The 26776-nt window shown below is 43.3% G+C and overlaps 2 long non-coding RNA genes across 2 annotated transcripts; one reads left to right on the top strand and one right to left on the bottom strand.

The window, feature by feature from the left end:
- The first annotated feature begins 1012 nt into the window (after positions 1-1012).
- LOC131403181 (uncharacterized) lies at positions 1013-10428 on the top strand. Its single transcript, XR_009219266.1, has 3 exons — positions 1013-1072; positions 7916-7963; positions 10299-10428. It is a non-coding gene; the product is annotated as an uncharacterized LOC131403181 (long non-coding RNA).
- An 8789-nt stretch (positions 10429-19217) lies between these two features.
- On the bottom strand, positions 19218-24356 carry LOC131403180 (uncharacterized). Its single transcript, XR_009219265.1, has 3 exons — positions 24304-24356; positions 23477-23567; positions 19218-19445 (listed from the first exon to the last, which is right to left on the bottom strand). It is a non-coding gene; the product is annotated as an uncharacterized LOC131403180 (long non-coding RNA).
- Positions 24357-26776: the final 2420 nt, after the last annotated feature.

Genomic DNA, 26776 nt, shown 5'->3' on the forward strand with positions numbered 1-26776 from the left:
CAGATACTGCTAAGAACAGAATGCTCTAGTGCATTTCAAAAATGGTTCCTTTTCCCCATTCCTCTACCTGAATTATGAGGGAATTTTTCTCCGATGTTCACTGTGAGGACCTGTAAACTCACAAAAGAGGGGAGTCTCCCTATGACTAGTCCCCCTGGAGTTTTTAATCTCTTGAACCTATTTACACTGAGCCTCCAGCAATTTGTCAGTTACAGTTGAGGTTTCTCTCCCTCAGCACTGGTTATTGTAGAGGTTTCAGCTCTGTTCTGGTAAGTTGTGATTTCTCTATGCACCTGGCAGTCCCTCCAATTTTAGGAGTAGTGGACTGCCCTATGATCTCACTTCTCTGACAGACTGAAGAAGAGTTGCTGATTTTTTGGTTTGTTTGTGTTTTTACTTGTTAGGATGGAGTGGTGACTTCTAAGTTTCTTACTTGTTGGACTGGCAAAGAGACTATATTGCAATTTTAACAGCTGCATATTATCCTGTTCTATAGATGCACCATAATTTATTTAACCAGTCTCATTTTGATGGACCTTGGTTTGTTTCCCACCATCTACCACTGCAAACCATGCTGCAACAATATCCTTGAGTGTATGTCTATCTGCAAACGTGAGAATATTAGTGGGACAGCTTCCTAGAAATAAAATTGTTGGGTCAAGATTGCCTTATAGGATATTGCAATTTCACCATCCAAAGAGGCCATTACGTCATTACTAAGCGTTTTCCATTATACCATATGGTTTAATTAGCAAAATTATATTAATCAACATTCTGATTTATCAATATGAACAGTATTTGTGATACAATGTGTCTTCTATTCCTTTTGTAATTGAAAAGCTGATATAATAACAAAGACAAATTTTAAAACAGGCAAAAATCACCTATTACCAGTACCCTAATGTAACAACTACTTTCATTTTTCCTATTCTCAAAATAAGTTATTTATAAAGATGGCTCCAAGTGATGTGCTACTGTGCTTGAGCTTCAGCTAGCTGCATGTGAGGACTCAGAGTAGGTACACAATAGCGGTCATTTAGTGAAGACCTGAGGCAAATCAGTGACCAGACTTGTGAGTTTGGAAGGCCTTGGATATTTCACTTTCAAGACCCATTTAGGGAGTGTTGATGAACCAATACCAGAGAAATTACTAACCCAGCTCAGGGAGTACACAGCAGTCCCTCCGTCTTTGTTGGTCTGTTAAAGGCCAAGACATAAAGCAAAGGTGTAGGCCTGTCTCAGAGATGAGAAAGCCACCTGGGAGGGCCAAAGGAAGTGCCTTGAGTTACTCCTTGCAACCAGTAGTTCTCAAACTCCTCTGACCCACTAAGAGAGGCAGAAGACTCCAGGCCCATTTCCACTGGACAAAGAATGCAGAGAGCCAAGAACTGGAGAGAAACAACAACAGTCTAAACGGTAACCGGTGCGATCAACAAAAGTAGCACAAAACCATGATTTAACTTACAGTAAATGCTTCCGTAACCACAGGAACTGAAAACAATGACCAATTCAAAAAAGCACTGTTAACAGTGGGTACTTCCTAAAAACAGGAGAAGTTACAATTCTCTGTGATACCAAGTAGTTATTAAGTGCCATTTTGCCAAGAATTCCAGACTTTTTAGAATATGGAACTCTGGGTCCTCAACAAACTCTAGTAATACACTAATTAATGAGAACATTATATTTTAGTGGCATGTAATAAATCAGGAGTTATAAAAAGATTACCCTTAATTATGCATAAAAATCAGTCTGGTGCATTATTCCCCCATAAGGATCAAAAGAGGCAACTTGTATTTGAGGATCTGCTGAGACCCAATAGGAATAAATAGAAAATTATTTAGGAGACTCAATAGGGAAAAAAGTTCTACTTTTTTGGAGGGGGAGAGGGGTAACTTTTTATTTTGATATAACTTCAAACTTACAGAAAAGTTGCAAGAATCATACAAGAAACTTCCCTAATACTCTTTAGCTGGATTTAACAATTGTTTATGTTTTGCCCCATTTGTTTTATCATTCTCTCTCCCTCTACATACATGCATGTGAGTATGTTTATATATATGCATACTATTTTTTCCTGAACCATTTGAAGGTAAGTTACAGACATCTTCCTTCTCTCCCCCTAAACAGTTCAGTATGTATTTCCAAATGTCCACAGGGACATTCTCTTTCATGAGCAGAGTTCAATGATTAAAATCAGGAAATTTTACATTGATACAATCTTATTTTTCATTCCACAGTCCACATTCAGATTTTGTCAATTGGCCCAATAATCTCCTTTGTAGCCAACTTTTTTCCAGGTTCAGGATCCAATCTAGGGTCATGTCTCTTAAATTTCTTTTAATCTGGAACAGCTCCTCAGTCTGTCTTTGTCATTCTTGACCTTGACATCTTTTTAAGAATATAGGCTGGCTACTTTGTAGACTGTCTCTCAATATGTGTTTGACTGATGTTTCCTCATCGTTACATTCCGGTAATGCATTTTCGGCAGGAAGACCACAGAAGTGTGTTTCTAGTTTTTAAGTGACAGGAATAATACTTTCATAAAGTAAGTTTTTTTTTTTCTTTTGTGAGGAAGATGGGCCCTGAGTTAACGTCTGCCAATCCTCCTCTTTTTGCTGAGGAAGACTGGCCCTGGGCTAACGTCCATGCCCATCCTCCTCCACTTTATATGGGACGCTGCCACAGCACGGCTTGAGAAGCTGTGCGTCGGTGCGCGCCCGGGGTCCGAACCAGCGAACCCCGGGCCACTGCAGCGGAGCGCGCGCACTTAACCGCTTGTGCCACCGGGCCAGCCCTGATAAACTAAGTTTATTGGGAGGGAAATTAACTTCCAATCTTTCTCCTATCAAACAAAATAGTTAGAAATATTCCCTTAAAAACTTGGCTTAAAAAAACAAAAAACAAGACTGACAATAATGTAATATCATTTTATACCCATTACATTAAATTTTTTAAAATTAAAATTATAACACTCAATCCTGGACTGGGTCCTGGAACAGCAAAGAGGCATTAATAGAAAAACTGGTGAAATCTGAATAAAGTCTGGAGTTTAGTCAATAGTGATGTACCTATGTTGGTTTCTTAGATTTGACAAGTGTGGCACTATAATGTAAGAGGTTAACAATGGCGGACACTGAGTAAGGGATTCAAGGGAAATCTTGATATTATCTTTGCAGCTTTTCTGCAAACCTAAAATTATTCTGGAATGAAAAGTTCACTTAAAAAATTATAACCCCCAGTATTGATGAATGATAGGTAAAACAGAAGCTCTTGCATTCTTGGTAGCAGAATAAACAGGCAGAATCCTCTTGGAAAAGAGTCAGACATTAAGGGTCCTAAATATCCTTGTTGCCTTTGATTCTATAATTCTACATGGAAACATTGTAAGGAAATAAACCTAACAGAAAAAAAAAGCTACGTGGACAAACAAGTTCATTTGCAGCATTATTTATAATCATGAAAAGTTGGAAGCGACCTATATGACAACAAAACAGGCAAGACTAGGAAGTCATAAAAATGAGGCAAATGAAGACTATGTCACATCAAGGGAAATGCTTAAATATGGTAAATGAAAAAAAAATTATATATTCAGTATGCTTATACCTATGTAAAGATCAATCTAAACACAGGAAAAAGAAATTACCCAAAATCTGTTTGTACAGGATTATGCCAGGAAAATGAACACTGTCTTCTTGGCTTTTTTTTTTCCAATTTAACAAATTTAACTTAATTTAAACTGTTAAAAACAGTTTTATTGAGACATAATTCACAGATCATACAATTCATCTTTTTAAACTATATAGTTTAGCAGTTTTTTAGTTTATTCACAAAGCTGTGCCACTATCACCACAATCAATTTTAGAACATTTTCATCATTCCAGAAAGAAACTCCATACCCTTTAGCAATCACTCCCCATCCTCCCCAACCTCCAGCCCTAGCAACCACTTACCTTCTGTCTCTAAAGATTTGCCTCTTCTGGACATTTCTTATCAATAAAATTATACAATAGGTGTAATAGGTGGTCTTTTTTGAGTGGCTTTTTTCTTTTTCTTTTTTTTGGTGAGGAAGATCGGCCCTGAGCTAACATCTGTTGCCAATCTTCCTCTTTTTGCTGAGGAAGATTAGCCCTGAGTTAACATCTGTCCCCATCTTCCTCTGTTTTGTATATGGGATGCCACCATAGCATGGCTTGATGAGCAGTGCATAGGTCTGTGCCTGGGATCCAAACCTGCGAACCCGGCGCCGCCAAAGCAGAGCGCGTGTACTTAAGCGCTACACCACTGGGCCAGCCCCTGACTGGCTTTTTTCACTCAGCATAACGTTTTCAAGGTTTATCCATGCTGTAGCAGTTATAAGTACTTCCGTTTAACGGCCAAATAATATTCCATTGCATGGATATACCACATTTTGTTCATCCATTTATCAGATGATGGACATTTGAGTTGTTTCCACTTTTTGGCTGTTATGAATACTGCTGCTTTGAAATTTGCACATAAGATTTTGTGTGCATATGTTTTTACCTCTCTTGAGTATATACCTAGGTGTGGAGTTGCTGGGTCATATGGTAACTATGTTGAACATTCTGAGAAACTGCCAAACTGTTTTCCAAAGTGGCTGTACCATTTTACATTCCCACCAGCAATACTTTAAACTTTTATAACAAAAAATGTACAAGAAATCTGCAAAAATTAACTCCTGCTCACCATAAGGTAATGCTACATTTGAACGGGCTCAACATTTGCAAAGTAAAGTATTGGCTCTAGCAAAATACAAGCTGGGCTTTTGCAGGTTGGCAGATTTCCCACTTGCCGAGAACAGGCACAAAGACAGGCGTCTCTTTTCTTTTTTAAAATAGTCGGTCAGTTTGTGTGCTTAGCAACAGGAAATAGGGTGGTCTTGAATCTTAAAATTCTGAACATAATTATGTGTCTTCTCAAAGCAGTTTCTGAACCAGGGAAGCTGAAGAGAGAACGTCGCGTTTCACATTATTGTTGACACTAGAATAATAGTAGGAATTGACAGGTTTTTGAGAGACAGATGTTATTGCCGAAAGAAGGACCGTGTATCAGAATTTAAGGATCTGACATAATGATCAACTTTTTTACGCCTTCCTATTACTTTCTGTAGTTGAGTGCTTGAGGTAAATCTATAATCAAAGATTTTAGTTCAGTTCTTCCTTTTCCTGTCACAGTTACCCATCTGCAATTTCTTAAAAAATATTGAGAGTTGGGGAAAGTGATAGCAAAGCAAACAAAGACAACTGAAAATACTTATTAAGGAACAGAAGGTAACTTCTTCAATCAGGCATTCCTCTTTGCTGGAGGAAAAGAGGGGACATATATAAGGAGATATCAGCAAGTTTAGAATTATTGTAATGATGTCTCGGTTAATAATTACTAACCGGAATTTTCAAAGCAAGAGGATCTTGACCACTACTGTACTTTGAAAAAATATTTGTTATACTTCGTTTTACAATATGCTGAGGAAATTTTAATTTTTTCTTAATATATTTTTTCCCCAGACAAGGGAATTGGGAAGCATCAAGGTGAATGTAGAATGGAAACAGAGCTGTCAGACTAAATTTTCAGCTTTTCACACAGTATAATTATCACTTTTTAGTTTCCACATAAACAAGTCCTTAAATTACATTAAGAAGATTTCAAAAATATCCCTTAATAAAAACACATATAACAATCCTGAAGGAATTATTTTACTTTACCATGTGTTATAAACTGAATTGTGCTGGCCCCAAATTCTTATGGTGAAGCTCCAATCCCCAATGTGACAGGGCCTTTAGGGAGGTCATTAAGGTTAAATGAGGTCATAAGGGTGGAGCCCTAATCTGATAGGACTGGTGTCCTTAGAAGAGGAAGAGACAGCAGAGATCGCTCTCTCTCCACGCACAGGCACAGAGGAGAGGCCATATGAGGACACAGAGGAGGGTGGCCACATGCAACACAAGGAGAGAGGCCTCACCAGAAACCAACCCTGCTGGCACCATGCTCTTGGACTTCCAGCCTCCAGAAGAGGGAGAAAATACATTTCTGTTGTTTAAGCCACCCAGTTTGTAGTATTTTGTTATGGCAGCCTGAGCCAACTAAGACACCACACCAATGTGATTTGTAACTGTTCTTTCCTTTTTGCCACTGTGATAGATTATAGACACAACCAAATTTTCTCAACTGAGGCCACAAAGAGATGTCTCTGGCCATTAAATCCAATAGTCATTGGAACTATCTAAATTTTAAAATGGAGCCATTAAATTGAGGCTTCAAAGGATGTATTCTAAGTTATTTTGTAGGATAAATCACTATAAAATCAATATATTACGAGTTGTTACCACCATGGGGCTTTACCTCCCATTTCTTTAATTCATAGCTAGCCTCTCTATCCCCAGAGCTGGCCTCTCCACTATCCTAGATCAGCGGCAAGAAGCCAGGACCAAAGTATGGCTAACCTAGTGGAGAACAAAGATGGTGATGATGGTGACAGTGGTAAGAGTGGTGGTGACAAGATCAGTGAACATTTGTCAAACACTTACCAGATGTCAAGCAGATATCTATTACCTTTTTTAATCTTCAAAACAACCATTATTATTATCCCCACTCTTACAAGATTTAGCAAGGTTGAACAATTTGCTCTCTGTCACAGGATTCAAACCCAGACACAAGCACTCCAGTGCCCATTTCTTATGCTACAATTCTCAAAACTGAATCATTTAAACTCAAATTGTGTTACTGAACCATAGCTTTTTGGAAAAAATAAATAAAAATCCCTAATAATGAATCTGAAGTCTATGTCTAATTTCTTACTAAATACAACCAGTACAAAACCAGATCTACTAAAATAGACTCTAAATGGAACTTGTACCTGATAAATAAAACCAAGTCCCTGTAGGGTAAATGGGAAGAGTAGAAAAGCAGACAGAAGCTTCAGGAGAAATTCAGCATTCCTAAATTGTACCAGTAGGTGATTTTCAAAAAATGATGGAACATTTTTTGTTCAACATTTTCCCCAATACCTCTAGGCCAAAGCAACTGCCTTCATCAAAACAATACAAGTTAAGTCTTGGTTTCAAGTAAAGAACAGAAGCTTAACAAGTGTCTGAGAATATCAAGGTAACTGCTCATTCTTTTATAATACAGTTTAATATGCCCTGTATCTGCTCGGAAATTCCCAAATAGGGTGACTCAGGATATAACTATGTCTCTTAGAGTTCCCTGTTCACTAAAGAATTACCACAGAGAGACAGAACACCAACTCCATTTTCTAATTCTGAGAGACCTGAGTAAAGATAAAAGCAACTCATACTCTACCACAATTAAAAAAGCAATCTCATCCACAGGCAGGCTCCTTTTTCCTAAAATGGATTAACCACCTGTCCATTCCTTCCTCATATATTTAATTTTTTTTTCACTATATTAACATTATTAAATTAACTAGAGCTTCTATTCCTAGAGCATAGATTACCAAAAGTTGGATTGCTGGGATAAAGTATATATGGCTATTAACTGTGATGGTTATTGCTAGATTCCTTTCCAAAAAAAGTTCTAGGCACTAACATTTTTTTTCAGACTATATGAAGCAGGCTGTCCTTTTCTACTAATACAGTATTTCATAGAACATAAGTACACAAAATTTGGAAAGTCTTCTAAAGAACAAGAAATCAATATTTGTTCTCCTGTGGAGGCTTCTGTAATCCCTTGTACTATCAAAAGGAGAAAAGAAACTGTTACTCACAAAATTTATCTGCCTCATGCAAAATCGACTTATGTTTCCTTTTCCCATTCTCGTTCACTTTTCCTCTCTTCCCCATCACTCCACTGTAAGATGTGCACCTATATGTATGAACACAGCTTTCTCACTTGTAAGAGCCTTGACACCTAACACACTTGTCCCATAATTTCACCACAGAGAAGGCGAAAGGAACGATAGTTGGGTAGCCAAACATTTCCACAAAAGGTAAGACTTTATTGTTATTTTCTTTCTTGACTACGAGAGAAGCTAAATCCCTTAAAGAAAGGCTCCCTCTCATCATTTTCCTAAGTGAAATCTTTCTTCCAGTAACTGAAAAGTGAGTAGATATATTTATTAATTAAGGCTCTGAACCAGTCTGCTGAGATTTGCTCTTCTACCGACCAGTTGTGTGACCTGGGAACAAGTTACCTAACTTCTTTGGCCTCTGTTTCTTAATCTGTAAAATGGGTACAAAAATAGTTCTTACTTTGTAAGGTTGTTGCAATGAGAGTGTGTATATGTTTATGTTTGTGTGTATATTTATAAATATTTATATACACACATATATAAAGACCTTAGTACCTGAAACACAGTAAGACCAATGTAAGTGTTAGCTGTAAATCTGAGCCACATTCCCCACTACCCACCTGGAAGGCACCCCTAAAAGGAAGCAGGATGTGGAGAGTTCAAACTTCATTTGCCCTCTAACTCCATGTGAAATGGGAGGCATGCACACCTGGCTCAAAGAGAACAGCTGTCTCCTCTCCCTCTTTGAAGTCAGCGGGCCATTCTCACTCACCAGGTGTAGCAGGGGAAGGGGCCCTGGGCCCTGCCCCACGGGAGCTCATGGTCTAGCGAGCCTGGAGAGAAGAGCAGTTACTACCCTCTCCTGAAAACAGGCCTGCAGATCTAGTTTTAGGGCCAGGACTTGAAAAACTGTTTGTGTATTCAGTTTAATTTCTAATTGTTTTCTGAATAGAAACACACATGAATTAAAAGCTATTAAGATAAAAGAGGTCCAGCTGAACACAGAGAGACTACCTTTCGACTTGTCGTCGCTCTGGGTCAAATGAAGTCACATCTTTGAGGATGGCAGAGCTGAGGGGTCACCATCCCCATGAAGGCACAATGGCTTGGTATTAGAAACCTGGGCAACCGCTCAGAGCCCCACATTAGGGAGATTCTTGTGCACTGTGTCTAACTGAGCAGTGATTCAAGGGGACTGTTGGTGAAGGAAGCACTGTGGGCTAGCAAGGGTAAGAAACTGAGGCTTATACAGACAACTTTAAGTAAGAACCCAACTCCTTCACCCCCTTCCCCTACTGTTCTTTCCTGTAGCGAGTATGACAGGGCCAGGCCCATATCCCTGAGGCCCTCACCACCCCAGTACATGCCCACAGTGTCCTCCTACAAGCACCCATGCCTCCTGGCCGGAGCACTTCCCTCGCTGCTGTGCAGCTGCCAGAAGTGGAGCCAGGCACAACACTCAGTCAGTGACAGACGGGAGGGGAACGGTAAACGCCTCCCTTTCCCACCCCCGTGTGCAATAACTCTGAGGCATGTTCTACAGTCTTCCAAGGGGACTGAGCTCCAGCTGCTCACAGAGGTAACCTACTCAGTCACACTCTTTATCGGCCCTGTCACTTTCCTCTCTCCTCTATCTGGGATTTTTGGGACCACCTCCTACATAAACTACTTATACTCAAATCCTTGTCTCAGGATCTGCTTCCTGGCAATTCCAACCTAAGTCATTTCCTCTTTAAATATGGGCACTTCAGGATAGTCTTATGACTCCTTTCCCCTTGCCAGGATGTTTATTTTAACCAGGTGTCCCCTCCAGAACACGGGTCACTTCACCCCTTGGAGATAAGCCTGGGCTCTACAGTGGCTGCCTTGGTCTTATGAATACTACTCAGATCCTGGGAGCTGCAGGCTGTCCTCTCAGGATGGAACACTTCCCACCGTGTAACGCTGGGGTGTCTTCGTCTGGTGCCTCTCCTGCCGTGGGGCTTCTTCCGCTCACAGCTCCACCACCTCTCCTGACATGGCTCAAATCCACAGCCAAAGCCACTGCACACTAGGCACACATCTGTCTTCTTGCTTGAAGTTTTCTTCAGTGGAGCTTGAAGGTATTTCTTCTCTCCAAAAAAGCCAACTCAAATGGATGCTCCTTTTATTGGAAATGTGAGCAGTTTAGAGATGGGCACTCTGCTTTTCATGGCTCACCTGATTCAGCTGGAATATTACAGCACTAAGGGAGACCATTTCACTAGCTCCCAGAGTTAGATAAAAATGCAGAATCTAAATAAATAATTGAAATATTTCACATGATGTAGCTAGGATGTTTTTATCTGATCAGGAATTCCTCCCAACTTTTGAAGAGCCTTTCACCCATGCTCACTTATAAGGCAGTGCAGCAAGATGGCTAACAGTATGGCTGCTGGGGCCAAATGGTCAGGGTTTGATTTTTGCCTCTGCCTAGCTGTACAGTCTTAGACAAGTTAACTTATCCCTCTGAGGCTCCCTATAAAATGAGGATAACAACAGTATCTACCTCCAGGATTGCTGAGAAGATTAAACGAGTGGGCCCTCAATTCAGTGACTGGCATCCTTATAAGAAGAGATGAGGACACAGAGACATGGAGGGAAGAAGATCATGTGAAAGACGTAGGCAGAGATTGGAGATCTGCTGCCACAAGGCAGGGAAGCAGGAACCACCAGGAGCTGGAAGAGGTGAGGGAGGGTTCTCTGCTGTTGGTAAACTGTGTGTCAATTGTAGGCCTCTCCCTTTGTGCTCACTCAAACCATAAAACCTAACAGTACCTTGTCTTAAAAATTCTGATTATCATGTGGCTTATCATATGGCTGTCCTGAAGATCATGGACCACGCCCCATGCCATCATTTAAATTTCTCAGGTCCACAGTTATCACCCCTGAACTCCTTCATTTTTCATTGTAACTCACTGAAATCATAGTCTCCACCTAAGAATCAGTAAGGAATAATTTTAAATGTATGGGAGAGAAAACCCAGCTAAATTTAACTTAAAATAATTTAACAATATAAGAAGAAGGAAGAAAAGAGTCGATGAGGGAAGAAATCAGCTCTTGGAAACGAGACTTGAGGAGCAGATTGTGTCCAGGCACAGAGATGCAGCATACAAATGAGGGGGCAGGTCTTGTCCTGACCGTCCCTGATGCCCCCCCTCCTCTGCTCTCCTCCCAGGTGGCCTCAAACCCTGTCAGCAGCTCCTGCACTGTGACCTCGCTCAGCTCCACTCCCCAGAACTCCAGGTCTGGCAGGTAAGAAGCCCGTGTACACCCGGCTCCTCCTCCTGTCCCATAAAGGGTCCTGTGCCTGGATCCTGCTGGACCAGAGAGGGCCATCTGACACCCCATTGCTAGGACATTGGGGATTTGGAATATGCAGAGTAGCTCACACTGAGGAATTAGAACACCCTAGTCCTCGGGAGGAGTCAGCCCCACACCAAAGCTGTGGGCTCTGGGACGGAGCCATCACTGTGTTAAATCCAGAGTCCGTTGTCAGGAGGCACAAGGCACAGCTGTCCACCTCCACTCCCTCTCTGCCCTTCCGTTTCTCAGTCACTCTTTGACCCTCTGAAATAGGCTTCCTTCCCCATGACTGCTAAGACTGCTCTATCAAAGCTCTTCGAGAAAGTCCAGAAAATTCCAGATCCTTCCAAAACCACCTCAGTCCTTTTCCTTCCTGACCCAGTGAAAGATCCCCCCATCTCACTTCTGTAACTTGACCCTTTTTGGTTAATTTCAGGTGTCAACTTGACAGAGCTAAGGGATGCCCAGAAAGCTAGTTAAGCATTATTTCTGGATGTGTTCACACGGCTGTTTGTGGAAGAGATTAGCATTCAATTCCATAGACTATGTAAAGAGGCCCACCCTCACCAGTCTGCGACCTGATACTACCACAAATACGCAGGCAAAAGATAAGTTCATCAAACACCATAAGAAACTACAGTAACAATTCAGAGCAGAAGGAAATGACAAATCTCCAGAAACCAACCTTGAAGTCACAGAAATTTACAATCTAAATGACAGAGAATTCAAAATAACTGTCATAAAGAAACTCACCAAGTTACAAGAATGTTCAGACAGTTCAATGAACTCAGGAATAAAATTAATGAGGAAAAAGAATACTTCATCAAAGAGACTGAAACTATTAAAAAAAAAACAAGCAGAAATTCTGGATATAAAGAACATAATTAATGAGATAAAAAAGAATCTAGAATCCTTACAAAATAGAGCTGATATCAAGGTTGAAAGAATAAGTGATTTAGAGGATAGAAATATAGAAATGCTTCCAGTGGACGAGGAGAAAGGACTCAGATTTTTAGAAAATGAAGGAATTCTTGGAGAAATATATGACGCAATTATAAAAGCAACCTAAGAATTATACGTATTCCAGAGGGAGAAAAGAGGGAGAAAGGAGCAGAGAGCTTGTTCAGAGAAATAATAGCTGAGAACTTCCCAACCCTGGGCAAGAACCGGACTTACAAATACATGAAGCCAACAGAACGCCTAATTACATCAATGCTTAAAGACCTTCTCCAAGGCGTATAATAGTAAAATTGGCAAAAGACAATGACAAAGAAAAAATGTGAAGGGAAGTAAGACAGAAGAAAATAACCTACAAAGGAACCCCTATCAGGCTTTCAGCATATTTCTTGGCAGAAACTTTACAGGCAAGGAAAGAATGGAATGATATATTAAAAATACTGAAAGAAAAAAACTTTCAGCCAAGAATACTCTAGCCAGTGAAATGATCCTTATGATACAATGGAGAAATAAAAGTTTTCCCAGATAAACAAAGGCTGAGGGAGTTCATCGCCACGAGATCTCCCATACAAGCAATGATCAAGAACGCCCTCATACCTGAAACAAAAAGAAGGCAAATGTCTACAAAGCTTTGAGCAAAGAGACAAATAGACAGAATCAGAAAGCTACAGCTCTGTTTCACAACAGGGTAGCAAATACTTAATTATAACTTAAAAGAAGAAGGGAAGGAAGGCATCAAAAGTAACTATAAACACTTCAACTTAGTCACAAATGCACAACACAAAAATGAATAACTTGTGACAACAATAACTCAGAAGGAGAAGAGGAAAGGGATGGAACCTGCTTAGGCTAATGGAGATAAGAGGCTATCAGAAGATGGACTGTCTCATCTATGAGATCTTCATACAAATCTCAGAGTAACCAGCAAACAAAAAATCAGAGCAGAGCCTTGGATCATAAAAATAGAGAAAACTGCCACAGAAAACCCCCAAAATGAAATGGTAGTCAGAAACACAAAGGAAGAGGAACAATGGAAATATAGATTAGGTGGGATTAAGCCCTCATGTATCAATAATCACTCTAAATGTAAATCGATTGAATTCTCCAATCAACAGACACAGAGTGGTGGGGTGGATTAGAAAAGAAGACCCAACGATATGCTGCTGCCAGGAAACACATATCAGCTCTAAAAACAAACAGGCTCAGAATGAATGGATGGGAGACAATACTCCAAGAAAATGGCAAATAAAGGAAAGTAGGTGTTGCCAAACTTATATCAGACAAAGCAGACTTCAAGATAAAAAAGACTATGAGAGACAAAGAGGGGCAGTATATAATGATAAAGGGGACTTTCCACCAAGAGGACATATCCCATTCAACATAGTACTGGAGGTTTTGTCCAGAGCAATTAGGCTGGAAAAAGAAATAAAAGGAATCCCAATTGGAAAGGAAGAAATGAAACTCTTGCTGTTTGCAGATGACATGATTGTAAATAGAAAAAACCATAAAGAATCCATCAGAAAACTATTAGAAATAATCAACTACTACAGCAAAGTTGCAGCGTACAAAATCAACTTACCACAATCAGTTGCATTTCTACTCTAATAATGAACTAACAGAAAGAGAACTCAAGAATACAATCCCATTTACAATTGCAACAAAAAGAAAAAAGTCTCTAGGGATAAATTTAACCAAAGAGGTTAAAGACCTATACAATGAAAACTATAAGACATTAGTGAAAGAAATCAATGATGACCTGAAGTAATGGGAAGATATTCCATGCACATGGATTGGAAAAATAAACACAGTTAAAAAGTCCATATTACCTAAAGTAATCTACAGATTCAATGCAATGCCAATCAGAATTCCAATGACATTCTTCACAGAAATAGAACACAGAATCTTAAAATATATATGGAATAACAAAAGACCTCGAACAGCCAAAGCAATCCTGAGAAGAAAGAACAAAGCTGGAGGCATCACAATCCTAACTTGAAAATATATTACATAGCTATAGTAATCAAAATGGCATGGTACTGGCACAAAAGCAGACTCATAGATCAATGGAACAGAACTGAAAGCCCAGAAAGAAAACTAGACATCTGTGGTCAGTTAACCTCTGACGAAGGAGCCAAGATCATACAATGGAGAAAGGCAAGTCTCTTCAATAAATGCTGTTGGGAAAACTGGACAGCCACATGCAAAAGAATGAAAGTAGATCATTATCTTCCACCATACACAAAAATTAACTCGAAATGGATAAAAGACTTGAATCTAACACTTGAAACCATAAAACTCCTAGAAGAAAATATACGCAGTACAGTCTTTGACATCGATCTTAGCAGCATCTTTTCCAATACCATGTCTACTCACGCAAGGGAAAGAAAAGAAAAAATATACAAATGGGACTACATGAGACTAAAAGGCTTCTGCAAGGCAAAGGAAACGATGAACAAAACGAAAAGACAGGGCCGGCCCCGAGCCTTAGTGGTTAAGTGTGCGCGCTCTGCTACTGGCGGCCCAGGTTCGGATCCCAGACGCGCACAAACGCACCACTTTTCCCACCATGCTGCGGCCGCGTCCCACATACAGCAACTAGAAGGATGTGCAACTATGACATACAACTGTCAACTGGTACGTTGGGGGGAAAAAAAAAGGAGGAGGATTGGCAACAGATGTTAGCTCAGAGCCAGTCTTCCTCAGAAAAAAAGAGGAGGATTACCATGGATGTTAGCTCAGGGCTGATCTTCTTCGCCAAAAAAAAAAAAAAAAAAAGGAAAGACAACCCACCAACTGGGAGAAAATATTTGCAAATCATGTATCTGACAAGGGGTTAATCTCCAAAATATATAAACAACTCATACAACCCAACAAAAAAAAAAACAGATAATCCAATCTAAAAATGGGCAGAGGATACGAACAGATACTTTTCCAAAGAAGATATACAGAAGGCCAACAGACACATGAAAAGATGTAAAACATCACTAATTATTAGGGATATTCAAATCAAAACTACAATGAGAGATCACCTTATACCTGTCACAATAACTAAAATTCCCAAAACAAAAAGTACCAAATGTTGGAGAGGATAAGGAGAAAAGGGCACGCTCACACATTGCTGGTGGGAATGCAAACTGGCGCAGCCACCAGGGAAAACACTATGGAGATTTCTCAAAAAATTAAAAATAGAAATAGCATACCTTCCAGTTATCCCACCACTGGGTATTTATCCAAAGAAATTGAAATCAACAATTCAAAGAGATTTATGCACCCCTGTGTTCACTGCGGCATTATTCACAATAGCCAAAACATGGAAGCAATCCAAGCGCCCTGCTACAGATGAATGCTTAAAGAAGACGTGGTATGTATTATATACAATGGAATACTACTCAGCCAGAAAAAAAAGACAAGATCATCGTGTTTGCAACAACCTGGATGGACCTTGAGGGTAGGATGTTAAATGAAATAAGCCAGACAAAATCAAATATGCATGATTTCACTCATACGCAGAAGATAAACATACACAGGGATAAAGAGAACAGATTAATGGTTACCAGAGGGGACGGGGGCTGGGCATTGAGTGAAAGAGTTAAAGGGGCACATATGCATGGTGATGGATAATAGTTAGACTACTGGTGGTGAGCATGATGCAGTCTATACAGAAATTCACAAATAATAATGAACACCCGAAATTACACAATGTTAACACCCTTTATAATTTCAATAAAATAATTAAAAAAGAAAAAAAATAATTCATTCTTTTTTATGGTTGAATAGTATTCCACCGTGGGGATATACCACACTTTGTGTATCTGTTCACCAGTAGATGGACATTTTGGTTGTTTTCCGTTTTTGTCTAGAATAAATAGGTTGTTATCAACATGTATGTACAAGTCTGTGTATAGACATATGAGTTTATTTCACTTGGATGGATTCCTAGGAGAGGAATGGCTGGATAGACGTATGTAATTATTAAAGACGCATCCAAGCTATTTTTCACCAGCACTCGATGAGAGTTTCAGTGACTTGACATCTTCAACAACACTTGCTATAGTCAGTCTTTTTAATTTTAGCCATTCTCAAGTGTGGTAGAATCTCATGATGACTGTCACTTATATTTCCCCTATGACTCATGTTGTGAAGGAGAAGGCAAGCCACGCACAGACTGGGAGAAAACATCTGCAAAACATATCCCTAGAAAAGGACGTGTACTTATAATATATAAAGAGCGATTACAACCCAATGGTAAGAAGACAATCAACACGTCATGGCTTACCAGGAGACAGCAGATCAGGCCTGTGATGAGCACCAGGAGGCCTGCCAAGCAGATGAGGATGAGGGCCCAGAAGGGGAGGTCTGGGAAGACAAGTGGTGGGGTGAGCCACCTCCTGTCATCGCCCCAGGGCTCCTGCTGACCCCACTGTGCCTCAACCGTCCTTGACAAGGGTTGGCCAACTTTCCTCATCATCCAAGACCCTGTGCGCATGGTTCTCTTCAATGAGGCACAGCATCAAGATACTCGCCCCCTACCATGGGCTGGGGTTTCCCGCAGGTTTACCATGCTTCTCAGTCAAGGTGTCATCTCTGTTGGGAGAATATTCTGGAAGTGAATGAAATGAAGAATCCATGTGAGTGTGTTTCACTCTTTTTAATAAAACTTTTTAGACACAGAAAAATAGAAAAATAAAGGGAACAGTCTCATAAACATCCATCATCTAGATTTAACAATGTACATTCCATCCAATTAAAACAATATTTCATCAATGTATAAATTATTAACACTTGCCACCCTTGATTCATCCCATGTTTTCAATGAAATATTAAAGTCAAGTATACATCATGATGTTTCACCCCATTTTACTTTCCATCTCTAAAAAGTGAGCACACTTTGCTACAAAATCCAAGGCCATTATCACAGAACAAAAGTGTAATAAATTAAACCAAATTAATACCTCTGGGCACAGAGGACTGAATTTGGGTTGGACTATCTTATGACGGCCAGGGGGGAGAATGGGTCATCACAGTTGGCAAGCCTATGTGATCTCTCTAAATTCATAAATTCCCACTCAAAATTGTTCTTCCGTGCCTAGAAACACATCATCCCCTTCTCCTTTACCTATTTGCTTAATATTCATTTCCTAGGATTAACCTACAATGTAATTTCCTGCAGGAAGTCTTCTCTGGTTACCCCCTAAAAATATGAGTTTGTTCAGATCAAATAATTGATAAGTTTCAATTCTCTATTCTTGTTATTGCCAGCTACAACATAAACTCCAGGAAGGAGTGGGCATGGGGGGAGGGGTGCAGGTCACCCTACTTGTGCCTCTACCCAGACAACCTCTTAGAGGTGTGCTGTCTGATATGCAGCAGCAACAAGTCTCTTTTTGAATTAAAATTAATTTTAGTTAAATAAAATAAAAATTCTAACCTCAGTAACATTAAAAATCAGTAACAATAAAGACCAGTCACAATACCATCTTTCGAGCACTCAACAGCCACATGCAGCTATGCACTGGACAGCACAGATATAGAACATTCCACCACTGCAGAAAGTTCTAGTGCATTGGTGCTCACCTAGAGCGGGACTTGGCAAACTATAGCCTATGGATCAGAAACCACATCCACCCCCAAACCTGTAAGTCTGCTTCACACACAGCTGGAGGCCCTCACTGACCATCTGGCCCAGTGGCTCTCAGTGCAGAGATAAGGAAACAAAAGTCCGTAGAGGGAAGGTGACTAGCTTGAGGTCACTGAGCTGTCTAGGAGAAGGTGAGGGCCTCCCATACTACACTGGTGTCCTTTTCTCTCTCTCAATGGTGGGTAAAGACTGGGGGACTATGCCACCTCCTGCCAGCCTGAGCAAGTTCAGTGTTCTCTCAGCCCCAGGCCTCCAGAGTCCCTAGAAAGGCCTCACTTTCTTCCCCAATGACCAGGGAGCCTTACCATCCCCAAGGGCATTCTTTCCGTCCAGGGTAAAGTTCTGCAGCTGGGTACCCTTCTGGTCAGCCGCAGGAATTCCTCAAAGATGGCAACTCTATCCAGTCTCTGTGCCAAGGCGGCTGGGTACACAGTGAGTCCACCCAGTGTGGTTACCATGGGAGACCGACCTGGAAGGACACAAGGGATGAACAAGGGTGTCTGGAATTCTACCCTGATTCTAGATTCCCTGCTTCTGGGTCCTGTCCAAGAGAACTTTCAGCAATAATGTCAACATTTGCCTGCACTACCAAATACACTCATTATTAGCCCCATGTTGTTATCAAGCACTTAAAATGTGGCTAGTGTGTGTGAGTGAGGAACTGAATTTCTCATGTAATTTCATTTAAAGCTTGGTGACCTAGAACAAACACAAGGGAGAGTGGGTGAGAAGATGGAGGTCTCCTGGAGATGCAGGGGGCCACTGGAGCCAGTGAAAGATCACAGACCTTGGGGCAAGGGAGACCTGACTTCAACTCTTGGCTCTGCCCCTAACTCACTGTGTGACCTTAGGCACAATAATCCCCTTTCTGAGCTTCAGTTTACCCATGTGAGAAATGGGGAAGGCAGCTAGGACATCACCTCTGGACACTGAGAGAACCCAGGCACGCAGGGAAAGTGAAGGGTTGAAACAATCACGTAACAGATGTAAGTCAGACGGAGGAATGACGGTGCCCTCAGGGCAAGGAGAGACGGGACAGGGGAGAACCCACCTGGTCCTGGGTGTCCCTCAGCAGGGCGGTGTACTCCGAGGATGTGGGCTCCGGGTTGCTGAGGTTCCAGCTGATGATGTGGAAATGTAGCTGGTGCTCTCTCTGGATGGATAAACTCTGTGCTGCAGAGCCTGGAGCCACCGAGAGGAAGAGCAGACAGGTGGAGACTCTCCGTTCCCAGCACACAGGCATGGTGGCCCACGGGGTCAGGATGGTAGGTGCAGACAGCGTCCACACTGCTGGCTTCCCCATTCTTTTCAGGCCTGGGGAGAGAGGGACGTGGGGACTCTAGAGAGAGGTCCTGAAACCTCTGGGGTGGGGGCCAGAACAGGAAGGAGGAAATGGGAGGACAGGGGCGAGACAGAGAGGGGTGGTGGCAAAAGTGGTCATTAGGGGCAACTAATCAGGGGAGGGTCTCACCTGAGGGAGACCAGTCTGCAACTCAAGGAGAAGAGGCCCAGGCTGCTCTTCTTAAACAAGGATCCAGCTGGGGAGGAAGGAGGAGGAGGAGGAGCAGGAGGGACAGGGAGTGGGGGAGGGGCTGGGTGGGATTTAACCCAACAGGAGCTGCTGGAACCAGGGTCTCCCCAGGCTCTGCAGGACCCTCTCAGTGGAGTTGAACGTGGCTGAGCCGTTGCTCCTGTCTGATGAATACCGGAGGGTGGAGATGGGGAAGGTGACTGTGAGGGTCTTCAGGTTGTGCCCCAAAGCTGCAAGACGAGAGGGAGAGCGATGGCCATCACTGAGAGCTGGCCTGAGACCACACCAGAGTCCTGCACTCATTATAATCTGTCGTCTTCTCTCCCAGGGGCACCACCACCCACCCGTGTGGTCACCCAAGTCAGAACCAGCACATCTGCTCAGCTCCTCCTCCCTCCCAGTAACACCAATTCCAGTTGCGCACCGGTCCTCACATACACTCCCTCTCTCCATCCCTGTCCCAGCTCAGGTCTTAACTTGCTTCACCCGGACCAACACCCCAGCAGGCTCACTGGATGCTCTGTCTAAAGAATGTTCTACATGACTACTAGAAGAATCTTTCTGAAATGAATACCTCACTAGGGCCACCACTGCTCTAGCACCACCCATGGCTCCCTATGGCCTTCAGTGTTAGTTCAACCTTCTTGACCTGGCACTCAAGGCTCTACTCAATCTGGCTCCTGCTGACCTTTCAGTCTCATTTTATCCATGTACTGCGGGTTAAACTTCATGCTTCACGCAACCCAAATTCATTTCAATTCTCCCCATAGGGCATGTTGTTTCTGGCCGGAGCCTTTGATCATGGAATCCTCTCTGCCAGGAAAACCCTTCATCCTCTAGTTGCCAGGGTCCCTACTACTTATTCTTAAAGACTCCATTCTGGTGAAACTTTCTCTAGCAAGCTCTTCCCCTCCAAATTATGCCAGGCGCCTCTCCCCGAAACCTCCCACATTGTACTATAATGGTGTGTTAATTTCACAAGACTAGGGGCTCTCTGAGGGCTGGCCTTAGACTGAACCGTCGGTATAATCTTTGTGATCAGCATGATTGCCCTAAAACCAGAATCTCACACCCTGGCTTCCCAGCTCCTGGATCACAACTGGCTGGTGGAGGAGTGGGGCCGGAGAGCTTCTCTTGGGAAGGAAAAGGGGCCCCCAGACACCTGTGGTGGCTTCTGGTGGCACAGGTGATGATGAAGTATGCAGGGACGTGGTGGCCGGCTCGGGAGCTGTGGCGAGGGCTGTCTCAGGGAGGGACAGAGTGGGAGGAGCCCCCAGGCTCACCCGGGCTCCAGCAGTGGCTGTCCCAGGACCACCATTCACAGGTGAAGCATAAATGAGAGTGAGGGGAGGGGTGACTGTGTGAGTAGAGGGATGAGCAAGCCTGTGGATGAGAGGAGCCCAAGAGAGAGAGATATGTGAACAAGAGAGACTGAACTCGGAGGAGAGGCAGATGGATGGGCAGAACACTGGACAGACGGATGGGACACCTGGAAAAGGAGGACCAAGGGCGGGGCTTCAGGAGAATTAAAGTGAAAACCACGTGGGGTCAGAAAGTGGTGGAGAACACGTCTGTGTCTAAGGCTTTCTCACCCTGGGCTGGGACTCTCCACCAGAACCCGGGAGGGAGAGAAGGGATGAATTAGGGCCCTTCCAGGTGCTTCCTTCACCAAGGACAGCGGATGAAGGAGAACAAGTGCTCCCCAACCCCAAATGCGGACGGGACCCAGGACATCAGGGCCAGGAATACTCACTGGTGGTAGTCGGGGCTGCGGCTCCATAGGTGTAATCTGTGGAGAGAAGGCGAGAGGAGCTGAGCAAGAGCTGGGGTGAACATAAAGGATTAAGGGAGAGGGGGGATGTAGGGAGCTTTGTGGGGAAAGCAGAGGGATAGAGGGGAGGGGTGTTCAGGGTGGAGGCAACGAGATGGAAGGTGGCTGGACCCAGTGATCACACAGTGATGAGAAGACTGATCCCAGACCAGAAGCATAGAGAGATGGATCATAGCTCACTTTAGAGCAATGGAGGCAACACAGAACTCTGACTGGGAGAGTGTGGCTGTAGCACAGCCCCTCACCACTGACGTAGAGGCTGTCCCCGTCCAGGGTGAGGGGAGCCCAGGTGGGCGACGCCCTGGGTCTAATGGCTCAGCTCCCTGTAGAGTCGCTCTCCGTCCAGCCTGGGACCAGCGGGGGTCAGAGTGGAAGGTGCAGATGATGTCCACCCCAGTGGCTGCCCCACCCTTCTCAAGCCTGGGGGAGGGAGAACCTGGGGACATGGAATACTGAGCAGGGGTCCTTCTGGGTGTGGAAAGCGAGAGAGGGGAAGGGAAGAGGCTGAGGGAGAGGCTGAAGGGGCTGCTCTGATGTCTGGAGAGGCTCTCCTCGGTGTCTCCCATGTGAGACAACCCCCTCACAAGTAAGGCCTGACTTCCTTTAGGATGTGGAGGGGGGCCTGTGAGTGACAAAGAGGGGTGAACACACAGACCTGAGTCAGGGGGCGCCTGCAGGTCTGCACGGACAGCAGCGAGGAGAACAGTCTCTGCCCTGTGCCATCTGACACATGCAGGCAAGAAAGTACCGTTACGTTCTCTCGGTTCTACACTCCAAGGTCTTTTCTTTCTACTTCTTTCCTGCTCCACAGCCATCACCCAGGCCTAGGGAACAGTCACCTTATTCCTCATCTTATTCCCAGCACCTCCCATCTCGCCTCTTAAGTCTACATTCTTAACCATGAAGTCCATCTGAACCCACGTGCTTAGACCAAACGCTAATCACATCCTCCTTCTACTCGCATCTCTCCAGAGTCTTCCCACTGGTCTTAGAACAGAGTCCCAAGTCACCCCTGATCTGGTCCTGCCTGTCCCCCCTCGCCGGTGTGGCTCACACCCCTCCCCCTGTGTTGACTCAGCTCAGCCATCCCTCTTCTCAGTTCATGGACACACCAGGCTCTCTGCTTCAGGGGTGTCCTCATGCAGGTCCCTCTGCCTGAAACGCTCTCTTGAACACACTCCCACACCCTCACTCCAGTCTAACCCTCCAACTAGCTAAATCCAGTCCCATCTCTAGCTCTCAAGCTAAATATCAGTCCTTCTCAAGAGGGCTTCCCTGTCCCCTCAGGTTGAGTCCCCTTGTGCCAAACTCCCACATCACTCTCATCATTAACTGTCTAAAATCCAAATTCCCAAATACAATATAAATTCCACGGAGGTGGGACAAGGTCTCTCTGGTTCTCCAGGTCCCCATGTATGTGGCCCAGGGCCTGGCTCATCAGATGAGGAACCATCCCGGTTTGTCTAGGACTGCCCTGGTTTGAACACTAAACGTCCTGTGTCCTGGAAAACCCCTCTGTCCTGAGTAAACAAGGATGGTGGGTCACCATAAATTATAAACTCAAAGACTATCTATTGCATGACAAGCACACATTCCCCTCAAGAACATCACAGGAAAGCTAGAATGAAAAAGGCACACACACATACACACACAATTAGTAGAGGCCAACAACTAAATACAAAATTACTTAACAAGATTCTCTGCAACGTGAATCACCAGACCGTTATTTCAGAAAAGTTTCAAGAAACAAAGTTAATTCCCTTTAGAAGACAAAGTGGTGAGGACAGTCTTTTTAGAGACTAGTGCCCTGCCCTGCAATCTACAGTGTTGCTTAGTACTCCTCCCAATGATCTGAAATGGCATAAAGAAAAAAATGCTCAAAATAAATCCGGCTACTGGCAAATTCAATGTTAAATTTGTTATTAATACAAAGAAGTTCCAATCATCTTTTTCCCTGAATGCTCCTATATTTCAAATTTTTGTGGAGGATTTATAGGACTTTAGAAGTCAAGTTGAATGGGTCTAAGGAATGTTGCTGAGTATCCCTGCTAATATTTAATGGGATGTCTTCTAATACTACATACACACGCAAAACATTTCTGTATTTACATTATATATAAATCCTGACTTTTGAGTATTATGCAATGCAAGTAAATCTATATTTTCTACTATAATACACATTTGCAGTTATTTACACTTGTTTTATGTGTTCTTATTTGCATATAACTGTACTTACTGAAATATTTACCACACACAGCTTACCGTCTTTCCCTTGAATATAATCCATCAAACATCAATAATTTTTCTCAAGATACCCTCACTCTCAGTGTCCATGTGGTGACAACCTGAGCCCAGGAAAGCCCACTGGCAGGTCTTCTGCACAGCGGAGGCTGCCGGAACCTGTTGGTACCAGGTCCACAGGGTACTCACCTGGTCACACAGAAATCCATGGATCAGCGAGGACAGGTGGACCCTGAGCCTGGTTTCACCTCAAACTTGAGCTCCACGGATGTTTTCGTGTCTGAGGGGGGGAAAAAAAAGCGCAAACAAGCTTTTGAGGCCTTTTATAGGGTGTTGGATGGAAAGTTCACCCCATTCACTTTTCTTTTTTGTATTTACTGATTTAACTGTAACTGTTGGCTGTGACTGAATTTTCCCGATTCCTATGCAGTCACCTGCTCCCCAAGATGGGAGGAAGCAGCTTTGTGCTGTGTGCACTTGAGTCACTCAACTCACTTGGCTGGACAGAGACTTTTTGGTGACTCTGGACCCTTTAAACAAGCTTGTCATTTAGGGACCCTGTAAGTGGCTCGATGACTTGTAAACAATTCCCACACTTCATTCAAGGCTCGGGAGATTTTCAGGCCGTGGAGCAGGTTTCCCAACCTCGGCACCACTGACATGTGGGGCCGGATGATTCTCTGTCGGGCTGTCCTGGGCCCTGGAGGACGCTGAGCAGCATCCCTGCCTCCCCCTCTAGATGCCAGGAGCGCCCCCATTAGTAACAACCCAAACACCGCCTCCAGACGCGGATAAGCCACCTGCGGACAAAATCACACGGTGACGGTGACGGCGACTCTGAGGAGGGGCCGGCGGCGCCCGGAGCCGGGAGGAACAGCAGCCTCGGGCGCCCTGACGAACAGCCCGGGGGAAACGGGGCTCCGGGGGGACAGAGGGACGCCGGGCCGTGACGGGGCTGCCCGCGGCCCAGGCCCCTCCCTGGACCGCGACCGGAGCCGGGACCGCCCGCCGCTTACCGCGCGTCGCCCCTTCGGCCGAAGGTCCACGGGAATGCCGTCCGCGCCGAGAAGACTGGACACACCGCGCAGACCTCCCGCTCCATCCACGGCGCCCCCTGCGCTTCCGCTTCCGGTCTCGGGCGGGCGTTCGGGGAGGACGCAGGTTCGGGGAGGACGAACCTTTGGGGGCTCTGGGTTGAGGCGGCGGGGGGGGGGGGGGGGGGGGGCAGGGGGCGGGGCAGGGCGGGGCCGCGCACCCCAGCCTCGGGGGAGGTGTCTAGTTTCTAGAGTTAATGTGAGGCCGGGCCGCGGGCTGGGTCAGCACCAGGGACAGGGAGCAGGTCTAGGGGCGGGGCTGTGGGTGGAAATCAGTTCTAGGGGCGGGGCTGTGGGCGGGGACAAGGGTGCGGGCGGGGCAAGGGGCGGGACCAGGCTGTGGGCGGAGCCAGGCCCGAGCCTTGTGCGGAGACCAGTTCCAGGGGCGGGAAGAGGCGGGGGTGGGGCTGGAATAAGTCTGGCCGACTTCACAGTGGGAGGAAATCAGCTCCAGGGGCGGGGCTGGAGGCAGGGCTTTCCGTGGACCCCATACTGTACAGGTAGCTGGATGTTGAACAGCTTTTCTTCATTCATTTCCTCACGTTTATACAGCCTCATAGAATGATGTGCCCATATTTAGAATTATAAATTTTTTGTGCGTGTTTGCTGTTCTTAATTTCATTAAAAAATTGGGTCATATATTCACATTTCTCTACAACTTACTGTCCCAAGACAGTAGATAAGGACATAACGCTATTTTAATTTTAATTTAAAAATCTGGGGGGAGGGAGGCCCCTACGTCGTAGATGCACGTATAGGAAAACTTCAAAGAGTGGTGCAAAGTCAGTAAAATATTCTCACTCTATCACTGTCTCCCAGTCCTTTTGCACAGAGATAAACATCCTTTTCTCCTCTATCCTTCCAGACATACTGTGTATATGTGGGCCTGTGTATATGTTCAAGCCCAAGAGTGAGGTCCCCAAGCAAAACCTGAAGCCCATGAATTGTCTCATGCGTCAGAAGTTACTGAAAAGAGATTTAAATTTCTGGTGGAAGGAGATGAACTAGTGATGAATCCATAGGAAGACAACAAAGAAATAAGGGAATTTTACCATTTAAAAGGTCAAAGGAAAAAGTGAGAAAGAAAATGTGTTCATAATATCTGATGTAGCACATCTCTGGATAAGATTCGTATGCTATAAAATGGTAAACACTTATGTCATAAAACAGTAGACATTGAATTTTGATTTATCCTAATTCATTAAATAGTTATATTGGGCAAGGGGAATTATGTTTTTAATGTATGTAAGAACTCTTCATGCTGATTTTTTCAGAGAAGAAAGAAACTATAAATAGTCAAAAGATGAAAAATGAAAAAGTGTATGAGTAGCTAATATAGAAATACAGATTTTCAACCAGAAAATTAAAAAAGTTGTTTTTGGAACCAGAGTCAAGAGTGGGGAAGGTAGCTTTTCATTATAAGGCTTGAAGTATTATTTGAGAGATGTGCGTATAGACACACACACACGCACACACACGGGAGCCTGAATTTGTATTCCAAAGGGATCCTCTAACTCTACAAATAATTTGTTACAAGGATTCACTTTACAACAGTAGAACATATTTTGAAAACTACAGACTTCAAGCCAAAAAAAAAGCTCTCATCATCCCGGTGAAAAATGAATGGGGCATCACTTTCCAACCGACATGGTGATAAGCATTTTACACACATTACTCTTGAGTATTTTCACAGCAACCCATAGGAAGATGGTATTATCTATCTCCATTTTGCAGATGAGGAAATTGGTGACAGCATATTGCTAAAATTTTCATATAAGTTCTCAATAGATATTGTTTTATGTTAAAATTGTTTATTGAATTTTCTTTTCATTAATAAAACGATATATGCCATTCTTACAAATAAGCAAAGGGCGTGTAAAAACAATTTAGCAAAACGACAGTTTCCTTTTGATATAATTAAATAGAACAATCACTTTATTATTTTTCTGCTCTCTGCCTCACATCTAGGAAGATATTTCCTATCCTAAAGGCTTACTAGAAAACTCTACTAAAAATCAAGAATCAGGGAATACCCATATTATGCAAGGTTCCTGAATACATGCAAAAAAAGCCATTATAACAAGTTTTTGTACAAAAATCTTAGATCATTCATGAACTGATAACAACACAAAACATGATTAGGCAAGGTAGTTCTGTAGAATGACAAATATTTAAACTTTAGACATTTAGAAAGGTAGTTCATTACAGTAACTAATGTGTATAAGAAGAAATTTTTCAAACTCATTAAGTGCCAGGAAAACGTTTGACAAATGCACTGCAATATTATTCAGAATAGCCAAGAGATGGAAACTACCTAATTGTGCATCTGTGGGTGAAAAGATTAAGAAAATCTGGGGCATCTATACAATGGAATATTATTCAGCCTTAAAAAGGA

This window comes from Diceros bicornis, unplaced genomic scaffold, assembly GCF_020826845.1.
Source record: "Diceros bicornis minor isolate mBicDic1 unplaced genomic scaffold, mDicBic1.mat.cur scaffold_55_ctg1, whole genome shotgun sequence".
Taxonomy (NCBI): domain Eukaryota; kingdom Metazoa; phylum Chordata; class Mammalia; order Perissodactyla; family Rhinocerotidae; genus Diceros; species Diceros bicornis.